The following is a 26,650-nucleotide window of genomic DNA, read 5'->3' as shown; positions in this document are numbered from 1 at the left end:
AGGAGAAGGCCATTAGGCCCATCATGCTTGCACCAGCTTTTCAAATGAGCATTACACTGCGCTTTGCATTGTCGTGTCAATCATGGCATTGACTTCCAGTTCTGGAAGTTGCTACCAGGCTTGGGCTGACAAGCAGCAAGTAACATTTATGCCACACAAATGCCAAGCAATGACTTCCACCAATAAGAGACAATCTACCCACTGCCCCTTGACATTCAATGGTGTTACCGTCACTGATGCCTCCACTACCAACATCCTGGGGGTTACCATTGACCAGAAACTGGACTCACTACATAAACACTATGGCTGCAAATACAGGTCTGATGGTAGGAATACTGCGATGGGTAACTCACCTCCTGTCTTCTCCAAGCCTGTCCACCATCCACAAGGCACAAGTCAGGAGTGTGATGGAATATTTCCCACTTGCCTGGATAGGTGCAGCCACAACAACACTCAAGAAGCTTGACACTATCCTGGACAAAGCAGCTGTCTGGATTGACACCAAATCCTCAAGCATCCATTCCCTCCACCACTGACGTTCCACAGTAGCAGAGTGTACTATCTACAAGATGCACTGCAGAAATTACTAAGGCTCCTTAGACAGCACCTTACAAACCCACAACCACTTCCATCTGGAAGGACAAGGGCAGAAGATACCTGGGAACACCACCCCCTGCAAGTTCCCCTCCAAGCCACTCGCCATCTTGACTTGGAAATATATTGCCATTCCTTCACGATTGCTGGGTCAAAATTCTGGAATTCTCTCCCTGAGGGCATTGTGGGTCAACCCACAGCTCAAGGACTGCAGCAGTTCAAGAAGGCAGCTCACCCCCACCTTCTCAAGGGGCAACTAGGGACAGGTAATAAATGTGGGGCCCAGCCAGTGATGCCCACATCTCCTGAATGAATAAAATAAAATAATCAGTCTTTTGAGGCCCACACAACTGGTATGAAAATTAGAGGAAACATTACTGGGATACATCTCCCAGGGAGCTTGGATACCTTATCCAATGTGTTACCTTATCCCCTCATCCTCACTCAGGCCACCGTCTGAGATGGTAAAATGGACCCTGCTTTCTTCCTTTGGCCGTTCCATTTGCCTGCTCAAAGACACACGTTGCTATGGAAACAGGTCTGTGAGGGAGTGGAATCATGGGGAGAAACTAGCTCATGTCATTTTAACCTTTCCCCTCTGCCTAGTTCAAGAGGTCATCAAAAATCGCAGCCAATGAAAAAAGCGTATCCAATGTTCATACAGATCACAGATATATTTCCTTTTGGCAGTCCAGAACCCGAATATTCCAGAAAAGTGATACATGTCGCTGATGATCTTCATCTTACTGTAATCAGGAGAAATGCAAGAATGGCAAATTTACACCACATGAGAAAAAAATACTGATTGGTTAGTAATGTAATTCTAATTGGCCAATGGTTGGAGTGGAGAATGCAGTGAGATCTATAGGCTTCTGAAGCTTCTGGATAATTCAGAAACAGCACAATACCTGGATACATTACCTTTGTTTGCGATTGAGTCCATGAAGATGTACGTATGTCACGTCTGGAAAATGTAAGTGAGTCATGTTATGAGCTCGACTGATTACCTTCAATTGGGTGTCAGTGTAGTTATTAGCACACTTTAGGATAGTTCAGCAATTGCTGTCCAATTGCCATATTACATCTGATGGAAGATTTTTTTGGACGAATGGGGTGATTTTCAAGTACAGGCCAGTTGAGTGTGGTCTGTGCTTTGTCTATAAACAAAGGATGGATCAGAATTTAAGTTAGATGGTTTGTGTGTGGTATATTGAGGTATAACTTGTTGTGATCAATTCAAATTTGGCAATTTGAATGACTGCAAGACTAAAAACTTTAGCAACATGTCTCTCTTTACAACAACGTCTCCTTCTGAGCTCTGAGAAAATGATTGAGTTCAATGGAGAACTGATCTATGACTCTATGAAATCTGCAATCTATTTGTTATAGGACTGCTTAACTCGAAAGCTGTGTCAATGGTTAAGTGCTTTAAAAATGTTGATTTTAAATCAGCAAATTTAATCTTTGATGCATAATGGCCAAACCACTTCACAGCATTCCATTTCAGGGCTCTATATCTTACAGAAATAATCTTTATTTTAATTATTGGGGGAAAGTTAGTGTTGGAAATGAAAGTTGATTCTGCACCATGGGTCGTTTCATGTAAAAGCCAGTGTTAGGTCATTGCGAGTCTCTGAAAAGTGTGGTTTGAGCCAGAATTATCACAACCCCAAGTGAAAATGGAACACAAGGTTGGGAAGAGGTTTTGATCAAGGGATTGTTGCCAGCCTTCTGAGATTAGCCTGAAGACTTCAGCGATTAAAAGTCAGAATCCCATGCATGAGAGAACCTGAGAGAAAAGTCATGGCATTAAAAACATAGGGCTCTTTCATTGACACGTTGCCAAATTCTCTTATCCTGCGGTCATCAGGACAGATGCAAAACTGCCGAATTTCAAAAGGTAAAACAATTTGTTTTGAATGAGGAGAGGATGCTGATTGGATGACAAGTGGCTGAGGTGTTCCCATGGGGACACTTTAACCAATCAGATTCCGCTTGCCTTTTCTGAATTTAAACAAACGCTTGCCCCTTGATTGTCCTCTGGTTCATTCTCCTTGGCAATGCTTTGACCTATCAGAGTCCACTTGCCAAACAATCAGAATCATTCAATAAAAATTGCTGTTCCCTTTGAAATTTGGCATTCTTGCATCTGTCCTGATGAATGCGAGACAAAAAACATTCAAGAGTATGTCCCTTTCTCAGCATTACTCAAATACTATACTACCGAGTGACTGATACACTGCTTTTGTTGATTACTTCAAAAACATTTGTTCATTAGCAATACTTATGTCAGCTATGGTTCAGGTAGTGGCATTCTTGTCTCTGAGTTGAAAGGCTCTGGTCTGAAGTCTCACTTCACGGTTTTAGCATGACAGTCAAGATGGATGCTCCATTGCAGTGCTGAGGAAGGGCCACACTGTCTGAGGTGATGACTTTCAGATGGAGCTTCAGACTGCAGCACCATCTACCTCCTTCCATTACAGTGAAAGATCCCATGGCACTACTTTCAACAGGATTATGGGAGCTCTCCCTGATAACCTTGCGGTTACTCAGGAAACCCAGCTGGAAAGGAGCATCATTTACTACTGAACACTAGGTTCGAGCCACTACATGTGGTGCACATAGAATAGTCCCAGCCCCAGAGAGAGAGCTCTGCAGAGCAATCCCTGGGTCTGCATTTTTAATGTTTTCTAACCAACCTGTTCAGAGATGATATTATACCGTTCTGAAGCAGGTGAGACTTGAACGTGACACTTTGTGATTTACAGATTGTGGCACTACCACTACATCACGTGGGTTCTCCCTTCATCCCTCCCCCCTCCCTCCCTTCCTTCTTTCCTCACTTACTTTCTTCCTCCCTTTTTTCTCTTTCTTTCTCCCTCTCTTTCGCTCTATCTCAACACTGTCATATTGATTGTCATCAGTCTCAATGGCCCCTCTCAAACTGACAACATGAACCTCACTGATATAATTTGTCCTCAGCCTAAACATAGCCCCAAAGCCAAGTTGAGTCAACTGGAGGTCAAAGGGGCAACGAGCAAGTTGATCACCATTCAATAAGATCCATCTTCTGAATTCCACATTCCCATTCCAGGCTCCTGATAAACCTCTAGTCTGCTGCCTGATAAGGATCAATGCCACCAGTGTTTCCAAGTATGTGACAATCCGCCATTTGCATTGATGTAGCAGCTTTCATGACCTCACGAAACAATGTTATCCTTTAAAAATATAATCACATGCCTGTTTATTTGGGCACAGCAAGATCCCATGAAGAACGATGAGATAGTGCTCTGGTTTTGGAGATGTTAGGCAGGGGGTAGCTGCTGCCTGTTATTTGTGAACAGATGCTTTGCATATTCCACCCCAGTGCTTGAACAAGCAATACAGGCTCGGCAACATCCGAGGAGCAAGAAAATCAACATTTTGGGCAAAAGCCCTTCATCAGGAATATTCCTGACCTGCTGTGTTTTTCCAGCACTACACTCTTGACTCTAATCTCCAGCATCTGCAGTCCTCACTTTCATCGCAGCAATACAGGCTGTCATGGTACAGTAGTGAGGGAGCCCTGCATTGTTGATGAAGCTGTCTTCTGGATCAGTTGCAAAAACACAGTCCCATTTTCCCTCTGAAAAAGGTCTGAAGGTGCTATTTCAGAGAAAAGCCGAGGTAGGTTTTTCCCGGTGTCCTGACCAAAAACTATCCCTCGACTGACATCAACAGGCAGCAGGTACTCTGGATATTTTTCCGGTTGCTGTGTGTGGGATCCTGCTGTGACTCCAAGATTTCCAACAGCACCTCACAGCTGCAAAAGGAAAACATCTGGGATGTCCTGAAGTCAACAAAGCTGCTATAAGAATGCAAGATTTCCCTTTCGCATAAATCAAGGGCTTTGTTTTGCACTTTGTTTTCCAGGGCAGGAGACTTGTTCCTGCATCGGATCAAATGGAGACTTTCTACCAGAGTGTAGCTACCTCCAATCTCAATAAGTCAGCTCCTACATCTGTCCTTACTGGTATCCTTACTGCTTCTCCAGGGCAGGTCGACATCTGGTGTCAAACTTTGACCTTGCCCAACAGACCAGCGCTCATAGGAACATAGGGACATAGGAACAGAAGTTGGCCATTCAGCCCTTCAAGCTTGTCCCACCATTAAATGAGATCATGGCTGATCTGTGGCTTAACTCCATATACCTGCCTTTGGTCCATATCCCTAGATAGTTTTAATTAAACTCAAACTACCCCACGCAATGTTCATTTCTTGCAAGGGCTTAAACCTATTTCTCTCCTGATTTCCATCTGCTTTAAGACAGTCCCTAAAAGCTGCATCTTTGACCAAGCTGCTGCGCATCAACCCTATAATCTTATTATATGGAACAGTGTTGAATTATATCAGAGTCTATCTCCAGTGATACGCCTTGGGGTGTTTATTATAAAATTACAAGTTATTTGCAGCATAGAAACCAGTCATCCAGGACAACAGATTTGGGTCAATGTCTGTACTCCACACAAACCTACTCCCACTGCCCCCTTCATCTCAACCCAGGAACAGACCCTTCTTATATTCTCCCTCATCTGTTTATTCAACTGCCCTTTAAATGCATCAAGTTTTTCACCTCAGACCCTCGCTATCAGTTCCACACTGTCTAGGTAAAGTGGTTTCTCCAGAAAACCTATAGCAGGGGTCTCCAATGTAGGGGTTAGGTCTTAAGTGGGCAAAAGTGAGGACTGCAGCTGCTGGAAATCAGAGTGGTGCTGGAAAAGCAGCATCTGAGGAGCAGGAAAATTGACATTTCGGGCAAAAGCCCTTCATCAGGTGATCTCAAAGTTTGGGGAGTGTGAGCTCCAAGGGAGTAATGGCTGCCATTGTAACATTTGGACCATGTAACAACAGCTCTGTGCATACTCTAATAACGAACACTCTCTCTCTCTGTCTCTCTCACACACACACACACACACACACACACACACGCAGACACATCCCCCCGCACTAATGCACACACACTCACCACACACAGACACACACACACACGCACTCACACACCACACAGTGATGCACACACACACAAACACACACTCACACATACTTACACATGCACACGTATGCACATGCACAGTCACACACACAAACACGCGCACGCGCACGCGCACAGACACATACGCACACACACTCATATACACACACACAAACACACACTCACACACACTTACACATGCACACGTATGCACATGCACACAGTCACACACACAAACACGCGCACGCGCACAGACACACACGCACACACACTCATATACACACACACGCGCACACATACGTGCACACACACTCATACTGACACACACAAATACAGACACACCCACACACGCACACATACAAACACACTCACACACACGTGCACACACAAACACACACATTTACACACACACACCCATACACACACAAACATATATACACACACACAGGCATGTGCAGACACATACACATACACTCCCCCCCACGCACATGCACATTCAGAAACACATACACACACAGACAAGCATACTTACACACTGACACGTGCACATACACACTCACACACATGCACATACAGAAACACATACACATACACACACACACAGATACACACACATCCATACACATGCACATACAAACACACACTGACACGCATACATACAAATGGACACACACACACAGATACACACACACCCATACACATGCACATACATACACACACTGACACACATATATACACATGCACACACGCGCGCGCACACACACACACGCACACACACACACACACACGCATACAGACACACACCTCTCAGTAAGGGGACATGACTGCTTTTAAGTCTCAAAGTGAGGGTCACAGGAGGAACAAGTTTGGGAAACACTGGCCTATTGGATTCCAAGTGACTACTTTTTAGTGTCTTCCAGTGTTTCTCTTGCTAACCTGTGGGAGCATCTTCCCTCCATCTCCTTGCCATCCTCACGCTATCCCTCAGTCTCCATTAGGCTGGAAACAAAGGGCCCAAGCCTGTTCAATATGTCTCGATTGTTAGAAAGACCCAGATATTCCCTTGGCCCAATAATCATTGCCTCGGTACAGACTGGGATCCTGTGTTGGGATCCTGTGGTATTCCTATCTCAGCTGACTCTGTAGGAATTGCCTGGGAAAGTAACATTTTGGATAAGCTGTTTGTGAAAACCTCTGAGGAATCCTCTTAAAATGAGAGAGTTCTGACTCACTTAAGCTTAATACCCAGGACAGGTTAGTGGATTAAAAGCTGACACTAACCACTGGTTAACTATTAAACCGATGATCCAGTTAAGTCCTCCCAACACCTAGGACCTTCTCCCTACCAGACTTCACACACTCTCACCCCAGAACATGTCCCTCTCTGAGTGGTGCACCGACCCCTCTACATAACACAAAACTCTGACTTGCTTACCCACCACCATAAAAACACACACCCTCTTGCCACATACCCTCCTTCACCCACCTGACACCTAATCCCCTAAACCATCTGGCACCCTTTCCTCTCCCCTCACCCACCCACCACGTAATCCCCACACCCACCTGCTATCCTATCCCCTCGCCCACCTGTCCCTCTATCCCATCACCTACCTAGCACCTTATCCCCTCACCCACTTGACTCATATCTCCCTCACCCACCTGGCACCCTAACCCCTGCACCCACCTGGCACCCTAGGTACTCACCCATGGGACACCTTCCCTGTCACCCCCTTCCTGCACCCACCTAACACCCCATTTATTTCATGGAACAAGCACAACAGCTGGAGATAGACACCTGGTTTTTGGCAATGAACATCTCCCTGGCTGTGAGAATACCTGGACAAATTGTCACTGTTTTCTAAAAGGAGGTTCCTGTCAAGGAATTCCCGCAGCAGAACACATCCAAATGTATCTACAATTTGGTTGAAAGTAGAGTTTCCAACACTGGTCACAATTCCTGGGTGAATTTCTCAGTTCTGGTAGCAGAATTCTTTTTGAACCTTCTCCAATGTCTCTTGATCTGTTTTTTGTTAAAAAAATATAGAGTCCTAAACTATCGACAGTGCTCACAGTGTAGTCTAACCAAGGTTAAACGTCATTGCATTAAAGACATTGTTCAGATGCAAGTTGCTCTAACCTTAACCCAGTGTGGTCTAACCAAGGTTAAACGTCATTGCATTAAAGACATTGTTCAGATGCAAGTTGCAGGCTGACTTTGGCAACTTTTGTGAGTGTCAACTTTCATAGAACAATACAGCGCAGAACAGGCCCTTCGACCTCAATGTTGTGCCGACCTGTGAACTAATTTAAGCCCATCCTCCTACACTATCCCATCATCATCCATATGCTTATCCAAGGACTGTTTAAATGCCCCTAATGTGGCTGAGTTAACTACACTGGCAGGCTGGGCATTCCACACCCTTACCACTCTCTGTGTAAAGAACCTGCCTCTGACATCTGTCTTAAATCTATCACCCCTCAATTTGCAGCTATGCTCCCTTGTACAAGTAGATGTCATCATTCTAGGAAAAAGACTCTCACTGTCCACCCTATCTAATCTTCTAATCATTTTGTATATCTCTATTAAATTGCCTCTTAGCCTTCTTCACTCCAGTGAGAACAGACCCAAGTCTCTCAGCCTTTCCTTATAAGACCTCCTCTCCAGATCAGGCAACATCCTGGTAAATCCCCTCCACACCTTTTCCAATGTTTCCACATCCTTCCTGTAATGGGGCGACCAGAACTGTACACAATATTTCACATGCAACCGCACTAGCATTTTGTATGGTTGTGGCATGACATTAGGGCTCCAGAACTCAATCCCTCTCCCAATAAAACCTAACACATTATATGCCTTCTAAAAGCACTATCCACCTGGGTGGTGACTTAAAGGGATCTATGCACATGGACACCAACATCCCTCTGCACATCCATATTACCAAGAATCTTTCCATTCACCCAGTACTCTGCCTTCCTGTTATTCTTCCCAAATCACCTCACATTTAGCTGCATTGAACTCCATTTGCCACCTGTCAGCCTAATTCTGCAGTTTATCCAAGTCCCCCCTCCTGCAACCTGCAACATTCTTCCAAACTGTCCATGACTCCACCAACTTTAGTATCATCTGCAAACTTACCAACCCATCCACCTATGCCTGTGTCCAAATCGTTTATAAAAATGACAAACAGCAATAGTCCAGAAACCGATCCTTGTGGCACACCCCTAGTAACCAGGCTGAATATTTTCCATCAACCACCACTCGTTGCCTTCTTAAATAAAGCCAGTTTCTTATCCAACCTGCTAAATCACCTTCAATTCCATGTCTCTGCAAGTTCTCCAGTAGCCTACCATGTGGAACTTTATCAAAGGCTTTACAGAAGTCCATGTGCACCACAGCAACTGCCCTACCCTCATCCATATGCTTGGTCACCTTCTCAAAAAACCCAATTAGGTTTGTGAGACACAATTTGCCCTTGACGAATCCATGTTGACTATTTCCAATTAAATTGTTGCTTGCAAGATGATTATAAATCCTATCTCTTATACTCCTTTCCAAAACTTTTCCTGCAATAGATGTAAGGCTCACTGGCCTATAATTACCTGGGTCACCTCTACTGCCCTTCTTGAACAAGGGTACAACATTTGCAACCTTCCAGTCCTCTGGTACTAAACCTGTAGACAATGACGACTCAAAGGTCAAGGCCAAAGACTCAGCCATCTCCTTCGTGGCTTCCCAGAGAATTCTCAGAAAAGTCCCATCCGGCCCAGAGGACACCTACTTTTACACCTTCTAGAATTGATAACATCTCCTCCTTATTAATCTTGATCCTTTAAAGTCTAATAGTCCGTATCTCAGGCTTCTCCTCTACAATATCCTCAATTTCCTGAGTGAAAACAGATGAGAAATATTTGTGTAGCACCTCTCCAATCTCCACAGCGTCCACACTCAACTTCCCACTTCTGTCTTTGACTGCCCTATTCCTACCCTAGTCACCCTTTATTCCTCACATACCTATAGAAAGTTTTAGAGTTCTCCTTTATTCTACCTGCTAAAGACTGCTCATGTCCCCTCTTTTTAAAACCTTCCTAGCTAATTTATAACACGCCATCGCCTCATCTGAACCATCTCGCCTCGTGGGCGGCACGGTGGCACAGTGGTTAGCACTGCTGCCTCACAGCGCCTGTAGACCCGGGTTCAATTCCCGACTCAGGCGACTGACTGTGTGGAGTTTGCACGTTCTCCCCGTGTCTGCGTGGGTTTCCTCCGGGTGCTCTGGTTTGCTCCCACAGTCCAAAGATGTGCGGGTCAGGTCAATTGGCCAAGCTAAATTGCCCGTAGTGTTAGGTAAGGGGTAAATGTAGGGGTATGGGTGGGTTGCGCTTCGGCGGGTCGGTGTGGACTTGTTGGGCCGAAGGGCCTGTTTCCACACTGTAAGTCTAATCTAATATCACATCAGCCTCCCTCTTCTGCTTAACAAGAGATACAATTTCTTTACCATATCACTTCCTACTTGCCTGACAGGGACATACCTATCAAGGACACGCAATATCTGGTCCTTAAACCAGCTCCATATTTCAATTGTCCCCATCCCTGTATTTTGCTACCCCATTCTATGCCTCCTAAGGCTTGCCTAATCGCATTATAATTGCCCTTCCCCCATCTATAGCTCTTGCCCTGTGGCATGTACCTATCCGTTTCCATCGCTAAACTAAACACAACCAAATTATGGTCACTCTCTCCAAAGTATTCATCTATCAATAAATCAAACACCTGGCCTGGTTCATTACCAAGCACCAGATCCAGTATGGCCTCCCCTCTTGTCAGCCTTTCATCATACTGTATCAGGTATCCCTTATCCCTCATCCCTTAAAATTGCCCACAAGTGGACAGAGTTGTTAAAAAAGCATTTGGTATTTTGGCTTTCATTAACAGGGGGATTGAGTTTAAGAGCTGTGAGATCTTGTTGCAGCTCTATAAAGCTTTAGTTAGACCGCACTTGGAATACTGTGTCCAGTTCTGGTCACCCTATTATAGGAAAGATGTGGATGCTTTGGAGAGGGTTCAGAGGAGGTTTACCAGGATGCTGCCTGGAATGGAGGGCTTATCTTACGAAGAGAGGTTGACTGAGTCGGACTTTTTTCATTGGAAAAAAGAAAGAAGAGAGGGGACCTAATTGAGGTGTACAAGATAATGAGTGGCATAGATAGAGTTGATAGCCAGAGACTTTTTCCCAGGGCAGAAATTGTTAACACGAGGGGTCATAGTTTTACGCTGTTTGGCGGAAAGTATAGAGGGGATGTCAGAGGCGGGTTCTTTATGCAGAGAATTGTGAGACCGTGGAATGTGTTGCCAGCAGCAGTTGTGGAAGCAAGGTCATTGGGGATATTTAAAAGACTGCTGGACATGCATATGGTCACAGAAATTTGAGGGTTTGTACATTAGGTTTACCTTACTTGAGGATCAATGGTAGGCACAACATTGTTGGCTGAAGGGCCTGTTTTGTGCTGTACTGTTCTATGTTCTATGTTCTATCTATGTTCTATGTTCTATGTCTATGTTCTATGTTCGATGAAACCCTCCTGCACCCATTGGACAAAAATTGATCTATCCAACATGCTATAGTTATAGCATTTCCAGTCAATGTTGGGGAAGTTAAAGTCCTCCAACACACATTCTGTGAGTTTTTTGGTGTTGGACCATGGTCTTGGAAGCAGAAAGGTTGTACCAGCCGGTTCAAGCTTGTCCACAGCTGAAAAGGCAGATTTCATTGAGGCTGTAGGTGTGGGTCAAATGGCCTCCTTCTGTACTATAATAACACTCTGGTGATGCTGTGACTCTGTTTTGGAAATAAAAGGAAGAAGGAAAAATGTACATCTTCTGTAAAAAATCTTTTGCTACCTCAGAAACGACCACAACACTTCGCAACAGAAGTAGCATAGTTGCTATTATTACTTATTTGAACATAGCAACCAAATTGTGCACAGAATGCTGTCCCCAATGTGTAAATATTATTCCTGTTTGTGTTTAAAAAACCATAGAGGATTTAATACTTCAAATTATTGTGGTTAAGCCTCTGTTTTAATGACTTGGCTGCTCTGAATCACATCAGGCCAGTCTTTCATTTGTTAGATGGATTCCAGTCCGAACTATATCAGGTTAAAAGTGTTTAGCTGAGTTAAGTGAATTGTTTTGTTGAAAGTTTGGGCAGTAGATGTGATCGAGGGGTCATGTTGTGGGTAGGTTTGGCCTGCAGATTGACAACTGGTCACATCAGCAGACCACTCTGCTCAGACCAGTTGCTCTGCAATAAAGACAGATTTCAGTTCATGTCTTGGTCTACCAAGGGTCTTAGGGAAGGGAATGGATCTTGGTAAGAGCCTGCAGGTTGTAACACACTGTGAGAAACTCAGATAGACCTCAAGGTATTGAATAAAATTGAAGTCTTTCTTCGATATTCATTCTAGAAGGTGGTGGCAAAGGCAGCGTTGATTGTCCATCTCTAGTTGACCATGAGGAGGTGCTAGGGAGCAGCCATTCTGATCCTTTCCTGTGCTTTACCACATTGACTGCTGCCCTGGCAATGCCATCATTTTTAACATTCTCACCCTCAGTGTCCCTGCACCATCTTAATCTTCTTCTCTATAAGACTCTGAGCTGTCTGTACCCTCTGACACTGGCCTCTGGCTCGAACACAAGGGAGAATGCATATGCTCTCCTTCCAATTGTGCTAGGCAACATATAAATGAAAGTTATTTCTTCTTGATTTTTTAATTGCAATCACCAAGTACCTGTTAGACATGTCCTTTGACATATTTTATCTCTGCGACCAAGGTTAGTCCAGGTCCAGTTAGTGCTGGGGATGAAAGGCCAGGAGTACAGGTATTTGGTAGTAAACACTTTAAAGTTATTGAAGCAATGAAGGAAGAGACAATAAGATGGCAGGTGAATAGACAAGATCTGCCTCCAGTGATATACTCCCTCTAAGGAAAGCTGCTATCCTTAGCCTGTCCATCACCTTCGTTCCACTACCCAGCAGTCTCTGGAACTCCTGAGAATCACCAAATCTTGACAGTATAGAAGCAGGCAATTCGGCCCATCAAGTCCACAATGCCCCTCTGAAGAGCATCCGACCCCTTCCCTGTAACCCTGCATTTACCATGGCTAATCTACCTAACCTGCACACCTCTGGATGGAAACCCATGCAGGTACTGGGAGAACTCCACACAGACAGTCACCTGAGGGTGGAATCACACCCAGGACCCTGGCGCTGTGAGCCAGCAGGGCTAACCACTGAGCCACCATGCCACCTCAACTGCCTATCAGTCATACCTATAACTCATTAGTTTCTAGAGGGAGACTCATCTCCACCACCTCAGGACCCCTACTTCCTGGGCAATAAATGTCAGCCTTGACAGTGATGCCCATACAGCAGGGAAAACATATAAAAACTAGACTGGCTGGTACATAGATGGGACAAAAAAATTACACAACACCAGGTTATAGTCCTTTATTTGGGAGCATTAGCTTTTGGACCACTGCCCCTTTATCAGGTGGTTGTGAAATATAACATAACAGAGTATTCACAACATAGATGGGAGACATTTCTATCGTGCGTTCTCACAGCTCAGCTTCTGTGCAAAGATTCAAATGCATGAACTCAATGAAAATGGTGTTCACTGTCTCCTGTTTAGTAAAGCAAAAGATGGCTCATAACAATGACTCCTGCATCTTGAAGGAGTGTGCCTGGTGGAGTTTCCCTCTGATATCATGTGATTTAACTCTTGTGATGGGTTATTTCTCGTTGTGATTCGGGATGTGGTGTTCCAGAGCCAGAGTCATCCCTGGTTTGTTTTTTGGTCATGTGTGAATTCCTTTTCAGACTCAGGCCCACATTCTCAATTCCCACAAATTAGGCAGGACTCGAGACATCTGACTGCCGTTGTTTATCAGGCTGCTGTTCCTGCGGCAGGAGTGTGTGCAGCAGCTTCTCTGGTCTTTCATCTCGGAAACTCGGAGTCACTGTAACAACGACTGGGTCCTTTGATCCAGTTTGAAGAGAAAAGGTTCCATGGCATTTCTCAGCAATTAAAACAGAGAAAGCCTAGCAGGAGAGATTCGACAGGGTGCTAAAAGGTAGACAGAGAGCAGTATGGTGGCTCAGTGGTTAGTACTGCTGTCTCACAGCACCAGGGACCTGGGTTTGATCCTAGCAGCGGGTGACTGTCTGTGTGGAGTTTGCACATTCTCTGTGTCTGCGTGGGTTTCTTCCCAGAATCCAAAGATGTGCAGGTTAGAGGAATTAACCATGCTAAATTGCCCATAATGTTCAGGGATATACAGGCTAGGTTATTCTTCAGATAATCAGTGTGGACTTGTTGGGCTGAATGGCCTGTTTCCACACTGTAGGAATTTTATGAGGTAATTGTTAAGAGATGTCTTAAAGAAAGACAGAGAGTGAGGTTTGTTTAGCGATCTACAGTCTGGAAACAGTACCTTATTTTCAGATGCTGCCAGCACTAAGTAGGTTTAGCTCAGTTGGCTAGATGGTTAGTTGATTTGTTTATGAAGCAGTGAGATGCCAACAGTGGAGGTTCAATTCTCATCACTAGCTGAGGTTACTGTGAAGGACTCACCTTCTCCCCTTGCCTGAAGTGTTGTGACCCTCAGGTTAAACCACCACTAATCATCTCTCTCTAATTTACCTACGTTCTGGGAAGACTATGGTGACTCATTATTTAGGGAGATCACATTCTTGCTTTCTCTACAATGAGTCTATGGCCTCTCTGATTATCAGTAACTGAGGACACACCACTGGGGAGGTCTAAATGGGTGATGATTGCATTAGAGCAAGAGGGAGAATCTGCATTAATTTCCTAGAATAAAATTACTCAGGGCTTCTCATGGTGAGCTGTACGGAATAGTTTCTTGGTCATCATTAGAACCTTAATTCATGATTCTTTATTGAATTCAAACTCCACCCACGGAAACATTGAAATCAACTGTCTGTTTCCAAACACTGCGTGACAGCATCAGATTGGTCGGAGCTGAATGGAAGATGAATATTAACTCTTTCATATCCAAAGGCATGGCTTTGGGGAAGAGAATGTAATCAGTGATGCTAAAGAGGTCAGAAGTCTATTGGTATAGTCATCCTGGGGAAGGGTGGGACTACAGGAGACTGTATGATGACTGGTAGGAGCAAGATCATGGAGATTGTTTGAAGTAAGCATGAGGCAAAAAGTCAGCACTTAGCCATGATCTCAGGGCTGGTTTATTGCCGCAAAACTTGTTGTCATCACCATGATATTATTTATTTTCTTCTTCTGTTGATTACAAGTGACTGGCAACCTCTTGGCCAGTCAAAATATCAAGGGCAATTGGATTGAATTCTGTATCAAATTCAGCGTGGAAATGGGACTTTGTCTCTATTTGAGTTGAGGATCTCACCTCCCAGCACAAGAAGGGAAGAGTTGGGAGGGTTTGGAGCAATTGACAACTCATCATCCCAACTATGTCTCAGTCTGGTACCACATGGGTTGGTTAACTCAGTTGGCTGGCTGGCGGTGCCATCGGTGTGGGTTCAATCCCTATTGGAGAGGCAGTAGCTTCTTGATATTATCGCTCAACTGTTCATCCAGAAACTCAGCATATATTCTGGGGAACCGGGTTCAAATCCTACCATGGTGGAGTTTGAATTCAATAAAGAATCATGAATTAAGATTCTAATGATGACCAAGAAACTATTGTCGATTGGTAGAAAAAAACCGACCTCCTTTACAAATGTATTTTAGGGAAGGAAGTTGCCATCCTTACCTGGTCTGGCCTACATATGACTCCAGACCCATGGCAATGTCTCTGACACTTAACTGTTCGCTGGGCAATAAATGCTGGGCCTAGTCAGAGAGGCTCATGCCTGGTCAGTGAATAAAAAGAAAACTAGCACAGAGTTAACACAATGGATCCTGACTGAGGTGTGGTGACCCCCAGGTTGAACTCCTCAGCAGTTGTCTGTGAGCGAGTTTTGAGAAGATCTGGTGTCTGTCTCTGTCTCTAATGACAAGTGAGAATATTGTGACTTTGTTTTCACTGTGTACAGTGGCTATGTTGTACTGAAGAGTCTGACTAATGGCTGTGAACTCGAATCTCACCATTATAGTTTGAGAATTCCAGTTCATTTTTAAAAGAATGTGCAGTCTATATTTCAAAAAGAAGCCATTTGCCCAATTGCACTCACTCTTTGAAAGGAAAGAAAATAAAATTTGGAAACAATAAAGATAGCACTGGTGAAAGTTGCCTCATAATTGTTTGAAATCCATCTGTTCCATTGCTGACCTTTGAGAGACTGAAGCTAATCTTCCAGACATGATTATTTTATACCATCCTATGCCCACTTGTGTAGATCCTCCAGTGGCCTAGCCAATCATTTGCAACTCGATGGGAACAAATACTGGTCCTGCCCGTTAATAAACAGAACTTGCACTCATATAGCGCCTCTCACAAAATTGCGATGAGTCAAAACTCTCTCACAGCCAATTATATCTCTGAACAACCTTTGGTCACAAGTCTAATCACTGCTGTAATCCATTAACTAATGTGCTTAATGTTGCCAATTCTCCAGGATTGGCCGGGAGGAATCAGGGATTAACTTCCAGGGAGTGCAGCAAGTAAAACGGGGGGACAAAAAAAACACACACAGGAGCATTGCAAGGAATTGTAATTTTGAAAAATGTTGGAGGTGAAAATAAAAGGAAGTTGGACTCCGAGTTAAAAAGCACCCTATTGCTCAGGAAGAGCTTATTTGCTGTTCATGTGGCTTTGGAAAGACTAGGTACGATGAGGATAGACATTGGTGGGAGTGTGGGGAGGGAAGAGTGGAATTGTTGGAGCCAAGAGATCATATGATGAAACCACCACAGCTCCAAGAATTGGCAATGTGAATGGTATTCGCAGTCCATAGGCTTACTGGGTGAAAATCACTGCCAGATGGATGACTGCTGCAAGACTGATGGCACTGAAGATATCTCAATTTCCTTGCACTGTAGTATGTACAACAGCATAAGCAACTGTCTCTGACATGGTGACACAGTGGTTAGCACTGCTGCCTCACAGCGCCAGGGACCTAGGTTCAGTTCCAGCATTGGGCGACTGTCTGTGCGGAGTTTGCACATTCTCTCTGTGTCTGTGTCGGTTTTTTCCTACAATCCAAAGACAGAGTCGCAAAGTTGTACAGCGTGGAAACAGGCCCTTCAGTCCAATTCATCAATACCAACTAGATATTCTAGTCTTGATATGTATATAGCTACATGAGTATCAAGGGTTATGGGGAGAATGGGGTTGTGAAACATATCAGCCATGATTGAATGGTGGAGCAGACTCGATGGGCTGAATGGCCTAATTTCTGCTGTTATGTCTTATGGTCTTATATGTTAAATTAATCTAGCATTTGGCCCATATCCCTCTAAACCCTGCTTGTTCATGTACCCATCCAGGTGCCTTTTAAATGTTGTAACTGTACCAGCCTCCACCAGTTCCACTCCACGTACGGACCACCCTCTATGTGAAAAAAGTTGCCCTTTAGGTCCTTTTTAAATCTTTTTCCTCTCATCGTAAACCTACGCCCTCTGGTTTTGGACTCCTCTACCCCGGGAAACCGACTTTGGCTATTCATCCTATCCATGCCCCTCATGATTTTATGACCCTCTATAAAATATGAAGGTTGGGTGGGTTAGCTATGTTAAATTGCCCATAATGCCCAGCGATGTGCAGGTTAGGTGGATTAACCATGGGAAATGCAGGGTTATGGGAATGGGAGCACCTCATCTTCTGCCTAGGAACCCTCCAACCACACGGGATGAATGTAGATTTCTCCAGCTTCTTCATTTCCCCTCCCCTCACCTTATCTCAGTCCCAACCCCATGATTCAGCACTGCCCTCTTGACCTGCAATCTTCTTCCCGACCTCTCCGCCCCCACCCCCTCACCTCCTTCCACCTATCGCATTCCCAACGCCCCTCCCCCGAATTCCCTCCCCCCTACCTTTCATCTCAGCCCACTTGGCACACCAGCCTCATTGCAGAAGAAGGGCTTATGCCCGAAAAGTCGATTCTCCTGCTCCTCGGATGCTGCCTGGCCTGCTGTGTTTTTCCAGCACCACACTTTTCAACTTATGGGAATGGGATCAGGGGCTAGGTCTGGGGGGCTTACTCTTTGGTGTGTCGGTGCGGACACAATGGGCTGAATGGCTTCTTTCCACACTGTAAGGATTCTGTAGCATTTGCCGTCAAGACCTTGTGGGTTATGGTACTATTCCACTTCCTCCTCCAGTCTCAGTCTCTTGCTGATTTCCCTTTCACTTGCTCCTCCCTGAATCATTGGTAAGAGCCATTCTTACCCACTTCCCCTCTGAATGAAACATAGCTTATTGCTACGACTGAAGCATCGTCAGGCCGGGGTGAAAGTGTGGAATGGGAATGTCAAAGGCTACCAGTTTCCAAGGAAGTTTTTCTAATAAGAGAGAGTTAAAACAAGAGGAAAGCTTGGACAGACCCAAGCCAGACCCATTGGAGTTTACGAGGATGGGAGGTAATCTCATTGAAGCATGCCTGCTTCTGATAGGACTTGCCCCTGGATGTTGGGTATTATTTCATCTTGCGAGAGTGACTAGAACAGTTTAAAAATCAAGGGACTCCCATTTCAAATGGAGTTCAGTGACGCAGGCATGGTCATTGAATATTTTTTTTAAAAAGAATTAGAACATAGCTTCAGCCCTCCACCTTTTATCCTGCTCTAAGATCAGACTAACCTACATACCCTTCATTGTACTAACTTCCACGTGCCTATCCAAGAGCTGCTTAAATGTCCCTCATGTACCTGACTCTACCCCCACTGCTGACAGTGGATTCCATACACCCACCACTCTCTGTGTAAAGAACTGACCTCCGACATCTCCCCTAAACCTTCCTCCAATCACCTTAAAATTATGCCCCCTAATGATAGCCATTTCCACCCTGGGAAAATGTCTCTGACTATCCACCCTATCAACTCTCTCATCATTTTGTACACCCCTATCAAGTCATCTCTTATCTTTCTTTGCTCCAATATGAATTGATTCTTGACTAATGAGGAAGTCAATGGGCTTTAGGAGATAGGCAGGACATCAGAACAGGTATGATCCCATTGAATGGTAGAGTAGACTCAAGGGGCTGAATGGCCTACTCCTGCTTCTAATTTGTCTGAGTGTATTAGCACCATAAGATCCTCAAGCTGCAATGTTAATTGCAGAGGCCATTCTGCCAGGATATACAGGAAAAGGAAATGATCTAAAGTCAATCGTGTAACTTTAAGCATTTTCTAGCATCAGGGACCCATCACGGGACTGGTACTAATGTACTCAGCACAAAAATATCAAAACAGTGTGGACACATTTGCCTTCTTAGGCAACATCCTCTGGCCACTATTTGCTAAAGATCATGTGAGTCTCCATAATGGCCTGGCCTGATATTTATTCCCAGTCAACATGGCTTAAACAGAAGATATTCTGCAATTATTGCTCACTCTTAATCACCCAGAAGACATTTAAGAGTCAACTCCATTGGCTGTGAATCTGGAGTCACATGTAGGTCAGACCAGGTAAAGAAGGCAGGTTTCCTTCCCTGAAGGACATTAGTGAACCAGATGGGTTTTTACAACAATCATAATGATCACCACTTTATTCCAAACTTTTTTTTCTGTTTTTCATTGAATTAAGATTTGACCATCTGCCAAGGTGGGACTTGACCCCCTGCCCCTAGTACATTAACTTCTACAGTACTAATCCCCAGATATGACCAGCACCTTCCTAGAATTTGTCTTCTCAATCAGCCTCTCACTGTCTTCAGGATGTACCTATTTATATTTCACTGGCCTCTTAATTTTTGAATTAAAAAGCTAGCTGAGTGGTGACCAATTTGTTATAAAATCCTATTTAGTTCACTGATGTCCTTGAGGGAAAGAAATCTGCTATCCTTGTCTGGTCTGGCCTACATGTGACTCCAGACCCACACAACTTATAACTGCCAATGGAAAGGGAGCAAGAAAGCCTAGGGCAATTAGTCAATCAATTTCAACCTATCAAAGGACGTGCACAAAACTTGAAAGCATGAAGATACAAGGGCAAATTCCAGGCTTTACTGTTAGGTCATGAGTTGTTGTAAACAGCTAGGACTCTATCCCAGTAAGTGAGATCAGCTCCTACCATCACAACTCAGTTGAACCACAGACTATATACATACCATCCCAATGTTTCACTGTGGGCACGCCGTTTCCAAATGGAGCCAGTGGAGGTGGTGACTGTCTGTTAGTCAACACAATCTCCAGGACCCAGTTAGGTCACGCATGTCTTGTGTCGATGTATATCCAGCCTTGTCCCACCGCACTTTGCGAAATGCACATTTTTTCCATTTGATTGAGTAGTTCATGGTGCAAAGTTCACAAAAATAACCTCACTCAGAAAGAGCATCACAGTGGAGATGGTTTGGAAAGCACCCAACAAGAAATACTGCTGCGATGAGAAGCCTTAACCACATCAACAGGCAGATCTGGTCTGAGCAATTAGCACCAACTTCTCAATGTGTTCAAAGTGAACCTCCTGTTTCCAACATTGTTCAAACAACAGACAGGGGCCAAAAAAGGTCACTTCACTCAACTTTGATCCTGAATCTCTGCAGACAGTTTATTTTTCAGCAACATTAACTCGCGCATTTCACCCAATAAAAACATTTCAAGATTCTTTACAGGAATTTTGTCAAACATAATTATGCCATGTTAAGGGGGTATTAGGACAAGCGACCATAGGGAGAGAGGCCAGAGGTATTTAGGGAGGGAATGCCAGAGACTGGAACCTGGGCAGCTGAAGGCATAACCTTTAATGGTGGAGTGATTAAATTGGTGGTTGTACAAAAGGCCTAGATGGTAGGACTTTATCTCCAAGGGTTCTACAGCAGTTTTACAGTGAGAGTCCAGGTCCATGGATGGGCTTGAACACACAAGGAATATGTTAAAATCAAACTGCTGCTGGGCCAGATGCCGATAACCGTCAGCAAGAGATAAGTGAATCATTGTTACACAACAAATTTTGGTTCAGGATTACATTTAGGGGGCTTGAGTGTGGTCAGCAGGATATTAGAATAGTGGAGTCTGGAGGCAACGAAGACAGGGATCAATCAGATTCTCACTGGCAGATGACCTGAGACAGAATTGGTAATGGACAAAGACAATATAGACATGCCTAAGAAAGAAAGAAAGTGAGAAAGGTAGGCAGGAAAGGAAAGGATAGAAGGGTGAAACTGATGTCAGGAAGGAGTCATAGACTCATACAACATGGAAACAGACCCTTCGGTCCAACCAGTCCATGCTGTCCAAACTAGTCCCACCTGCCTGTGCTTGGCCCATGTCCCTTCAAACAATTTTTATTCATGTACTTATCTAAATGTCTTTTAAATGCTGAAACTATACCCATACCCACCACTTCCTCTGGACGTTCATTCCACACACAAACTATCCTCTGTGTAAAGAAATTGTCTCTATTGTCTTTATTAAATCTCTCTCCTCTCACCTTAAAAATATGCTTCCTATTCCTGAAATCCCCCACCCTTGGGTAAGGACACCTGCCATTTACCCTATCCATGCCACTCATGATTTTATAAACCTCTATAAGGTCACCTCTCAACCTCCGACACTCCAGGGAAAGAACTCTCAGCCTATCCAGCCCCTCCTCATAGCTTAAATTCTTTATTCCTGGCAACATCTTGGCAAATTTCTTCTGAACCCTCCAGTTTAATAATATCCTTCCTATAGCTGGGTGACCTGAACTGGGCACAGTATTCCAGAAGAGGTCTCACCAATGTCCTGTACAACCTCAACATAACCTCCCAACTTATGTCTTCAAAGGTCTGAGCAAGTGTGCTAAATGCCTTCTTAACCACCCTATCTATATTTGATCTTCTTCAGCCCTTCCTGATCAAGAGCTTATGCCCAAAACATTGACTCTCCTGCTCATTGGATGCTGCCTGGCCTGTGTGCTTTTTCAGCACCATACTCTCGACTCTGATCTCCAGCATCTGCAGTCCTCACTTTCTCCTATCTATGTGTGATGTAAATTTCAAATAATTATGCACCTGAATCCCTTCTACAATGTTTCCAAAGTCCTATCTTTGATTGTATAAGTCCTGTCCTCGTTTGTTTTACCAAAGCACAATACCTCGCATTTATCCAAATTAAACTTCATGTGCCACTCCTCAGCCCATTGACCCAATACATCATGATCTCTTTGTAATTTTAGATAACTGTCTTCGCTGACCACTATACCGTCAATCCTGATGTCATCCGCAAACTTACTAACCATGCCTTCTATATACTTATTGATATCATTTATATAAACAACAAACAAAAATTGACCCAGTACTGATCCCTGTGGAACACCACTGATCACAGAGCTCCAGTCCAATAAACAACCCTCTACCATTACTCTCAGTCTCTTACCATCAAGCCAATTTTGTATCTAATTGGCAACTTTACCCTGAATCCCATTGATCTAACTTTATTAATTAGTCTATCATCTGGAACTTTGTCGAAGGCTTTACTAAAGTCTAAGTAAACAATGTTTACCACTCAATTATTTTGGTTACTTCCTCAAAAAATTCAATTAAGTTTGTGAGACACGATTTCCCTCACACAAAACCATGCTGACTGTCCCTAATCATTCCTCACCTTTTCAAATGCATTTAAGTTCTATCTTTCAGAATCACCTCCAACAATTTACTCACCACTGAAGTCAGATTCACAGGTCAATAGTTCCTAGACTTCTCTTTATGTTCCTCCTTAGCAAAGGCACACAATATTACCCACTCTCCAGTCCTTCGGCACCTCACCTGTACTTACAGATGATACCAATATTTCCTAAGGGGCCCCACAATTTCATCTCTAACATCCCACAAAATCTTGGGATACACTAGATCAGGAAATGGAGTTTAGAAGGATGAGGGGGGATCTAATTGAAAGTTACAGAATACAGAATGGCCTGGACAGAGTGAATGTTGGAAAGATGTTTCCATTGGTAGGAGAGACTAGGACCCAAGGAAACAGCCTTAGTGTAAAGGGAAGTCCCTTTGGAACAGAGAAAAGGAGAAATTTCTTTAGCCAAAGAGTGGGGAATCTGCGGAATTCTTTGCCACAGAAAGCTATGGAGGTCAGGTCATTAAGTATATTTAAAACGGAGATAGATAGGTTTATGATTGCCAAAGGAATCAAAGCTTATGGAGAGAAGGTGGGATAGGGGGGTTGAAAAGTTTTTCAGCCATGATTGAAAAGCGGAGCAAACTCAATGGGCCAAATGGCCTAATTTCAGCTCCTATGTCTTATGGTCTTATGAAATGATGTTACCCTTAAGATTTTATTGTCAGCTCAGACAATGCATTAAAGGTGTGAGGTTAGAATCTGTCGGTATCCCAACCTTGAGTCAGACTGGTTCTATTTCCAAAGTGGAATTTATAAAATGTTACAAGGATAGATTGCCTGCATTGACTGCCTGCAGATCGTTTGCATTTTGAGCAAAATAAAGTGTGCCTGCAAAGACAATTCTGCAAATGCAAATTCACCCCATAGACATATTTATGCATGTGCATTCATGAGAGAGAGGGAAAATGTGAGTGTGTACAAGTGAGTGTGAGTGCACATGAGAGAGTGTGTGTTTGCATGTGTTTGTGCTTGGTAGAGTGTTTGCATGAGAGTGATGGAGTATCAACTGTGAGAGTGTGTGTGTGTCTTGTGCATGGGTGTGTGCATGCATGTCTATGAAAGGGTGTGTGTGAGTGTGTAAGTATGTAAGAGTGCGTGTATATGTGTGCTTGTGTGTGAAAGAGTGTATACAGTAGTGCGGTCACCTGTAGTGAACCCAGGTGCTGGTAGAGACTATCCTCATGGGTACCGAACTTGGCTATCAGCCTCTGCTCGGCCACTCTGCGTTGTTGCGGATCCCAAAGTCCCCCTGGGAGGATGGTCGCACGAAGATCAGAGGCCAACATCCCTGACCGCTGAAGTGTTCCCCGACTGGCAGGGAACATCCCTGTCTGGTGATTCTTGCGCAGTATCAACTCATCTGTTGTTGTAGCATCTGCTTGGTCGCATGTACAGAGAGCAAGTGATACCTCTGGAACAGTACCTGCCCTTGAGGGAAGAAAGAGTTGATTAGAGAGTAGCAAAAGGCTTATTCCATTTAGGCCATTGGAAATAATCTCTTTGTATCTCAAATTTCCAACTCAAATTCAAATCAGTGCTAAAGAAGTGTAGAAAAAGAGAGCTAAGAGCTTGCCTTGTAACAGTGATGATCAGACCATGACTGTTTGCCTCAGTCTCCTTATCTGGAGCCACAGGGAACCCTACAGAAGGTGGCACGGGATCACATATGTTAGCGTGAGTGTAGCAGACATGCCTATGACATGACGCCAACAGACTGGTGCTCTGTTGAAGCGTGTGATGATGATTCAAACATGGAGAATAAGCCTCCTCAAGGCTCGTGCAACATGGACTGAGGTCACAGACTGGTTGTGGTCGGTTGTGGAGAGTATGATTGGGAGTAAGCTTTCAGCAAAAGCTTGGGGATGTGTTGGCATTTGCGGCGTGGGATAAAAACTTAATTGAAAGGAAGTCACTGTTCACTGTCACTTTGGCACATTCAGCAAACCTCAATTCCTGGAACTTACTGCTCCAAACATTCCACTGAGTCAAAGGAAAAGAAATGAAAAACATGTCATACATTCAACTTGTGCCCGACATAACCTCAAGGCATCAACGTGCCTTCTTTCAGATGAGGCAACGTGTCCTCTCAGGTAGAGAAGGAAGATTCCATCGCTACTGTTCAAAGAGGAGCCAGAATCTGGGACAATGCAAAATCTCTCAATACAGATGATGCGCTCATTCATGTATTTCATTCTTGCTTCTGGAAGCTTGCTGTGTGCAAATTGGCTGTCGCATTTCCTACATTGAAACAGTGCCTGAAATTCAACTGTATATTTATATAAATGATTTGGATGTGAATATAGGAGGTATAGATAGTAGGTTTGCATATGACACTAAAATTGGAGATGTAGTGGACATCAAAGAAGGTTACCTCAGATTACAATGGGATCTTAATCAGATGGGCCAATGGGCTGAGATGTGGCAGATGGAGTTTAATTTTGATAAATTAAAATTAGGTGCTGCATTTTGGGAAAGCAAATCTTAGCAGGACTTAATGGTAAGGTCTTAGGGAGTATTGCTGAACAAAAAAGACCTTGGAGTACAGGTTCATAGCTCCTTGAAAGCAGAGTCGCAGGTAGATAGGATAATAAAGAAGGCGTTTGGTATGCTTTCCTTTATTGGTCAGAGGACTGAGTATAGGAGTTGGGAGGTCATGTTGTGGCTGTACAGGATATTGGTTAGGCCACTTTTGCATCTCCTGATCTCCTTCCTATCAGAAGGATGTTGTGAAACTTGACAGGGTTCAGAAAAGATTTACAAGACTGCTGCAAGGTTGGAGGATTTGAGCTATAGAGAGATGCTGGTCAGGCTGGGGCTGTTTTCCCTGGAGTGTTAGAGGCTGAGGGGCGACCTTACACAGATTTATAAAATCATGAGGGGCATAGTTAGGGTAAATGCATAAAGTGTTTTCCCTGGGGTGGAGGAGTCCAGAACTAGAGGGCATAGGTTTAGGAGGAGAAGGGAAAGATATAAAAGATACCTAAGGGGTAACTTTTTCACACAGAGGGTGGTGTGTGTATGGAATGAGCTGACAGAGAATATGGTGGCTGGTACAATTACAACATTTAAAAGGCATTTGGATGGGTATGCGAATAGGAAGGGTTTGGAGCGATATGGGTCAAGTGCTGGCAGGTGGGACTAGATTGGGTTGGGATATCTGGTCAGCATGGTCAGGTTGGACTGAAGGGTCTGTTTCCGTGCTGTACATCTCTATGACTCTAAGTCAGGCGTGTGGTGGAATACGCTCCAACTTGATTGGCATCCCATCCATCATCTTAGACATTTGCTCAGTCCATAGATGTGGGGAATAATGTTGAGCCCAGAGGGAATCTGGAACTCTTAACCTGTACAGGAAGTTGAGGCAGAAACACTCATAATATTTAAGGAGACTTTAGATGTGCTTTTGCAATGCTAAAGCATGCAAGGTTATTGGCCAAAGGCTGAGAAATGGGATTAGAATAGTTAGGTGGTTGCTTTTGACCAGCGTGGATGTGATGTGTTGAAGGGCCTTTTTCCTCTGCTGTAGATCTCTATGACTCTATAGCACCAATGCACAGTGCCAACAACTCAGACCATCAATAAGTACTACCGTAGCAATTCACCAAGAGTTTTTCAACAACACCTTTCAATCTTACAGCACCTCGAAATGGAGCACATCCAGCTGCAATTTCCCCTTAAATTGTATACTGCTCTGACTTGGAATACAGGCATAGGAGTTATCGAGATGTACAGCACAGAAACTGACCCTTCAGTCCACCTCTTCCACACCGACTAGTCCCATTTGCCATCACTTGCCCCATATCCCTCTAAACCCTTCCTATTCATATACCCATCCAGATGCCTTTTCAATGTTGTAATCGTACCAGCCTCCACCACCTCAGGCACCTCATTCTGTACACACACCACCCTCTGTGTGAAAAAGATTCCCCTCAGGGTCTTTTAAATCTTTCCCCTCTCACCTTAAACCTGTGCCTTCTAGTTTTGGACTCCCCTACCCTGGGAAAAGGACCTTGTCTATTAACCCTATCTATGACCCTCATGATTTTATAAACCTCTATAAGGTCAGCATGGTGGCTCAGTGGTTAGCACTGCTGCCCCACAGCAATAGGGACCTGGGTTTGATTCCAGCCTCTAGCAACTGTTTGTGTGGAGTTTGCACATTCTCCCCGTGTCTACGTGGGTTTCCTCCCACAGTCCAAAGATGTGCAGGTTAGGTGGATTGGCCATGCTGAATTGCCTGTAGTGTTCAGAATGTTTAGGTTAGATGCATTA

The 26,650-nt window shown here is 44.1% G+C and overlaps 1 protein-coding gene across 1 annotated transcript in view; it reads left to right on the top strand.

The window, feature by feature from the left end:
- Window positions 1-26,650, top strand: part of sfrp5 (secreted frizzled-related protein 5) — a 78,256-nt gene that overhangs the window by 26,577 nt on the left and 25,029 nt on the right. The window lies entirely within an intron of this gene.

The sequence above is a fragment of the Hemiscyllium ocellatum genome, chromosome 22, assembly GCF_020745735.1.
Source record: "Hemiscyllium ocellatum isolate sHemOce1 chromosome 22, sHemOce1.pat.X.cur, whole genome shotgun sequence".
Classification (NCBI taxonomy): domain Eukaryota; kingdom Metazoa; phylum Chordata; class Chondrichthyes; order Orectolobiformes; family Hemiscylliidae; genus Hemiscyllium; species Hemiscyllium ocellatum.
The sequence above is the reverse complement of the archived record's forward strand: the minus strand, read 5'-3'. Positions and strand labels throughout refer to the sequence as shown.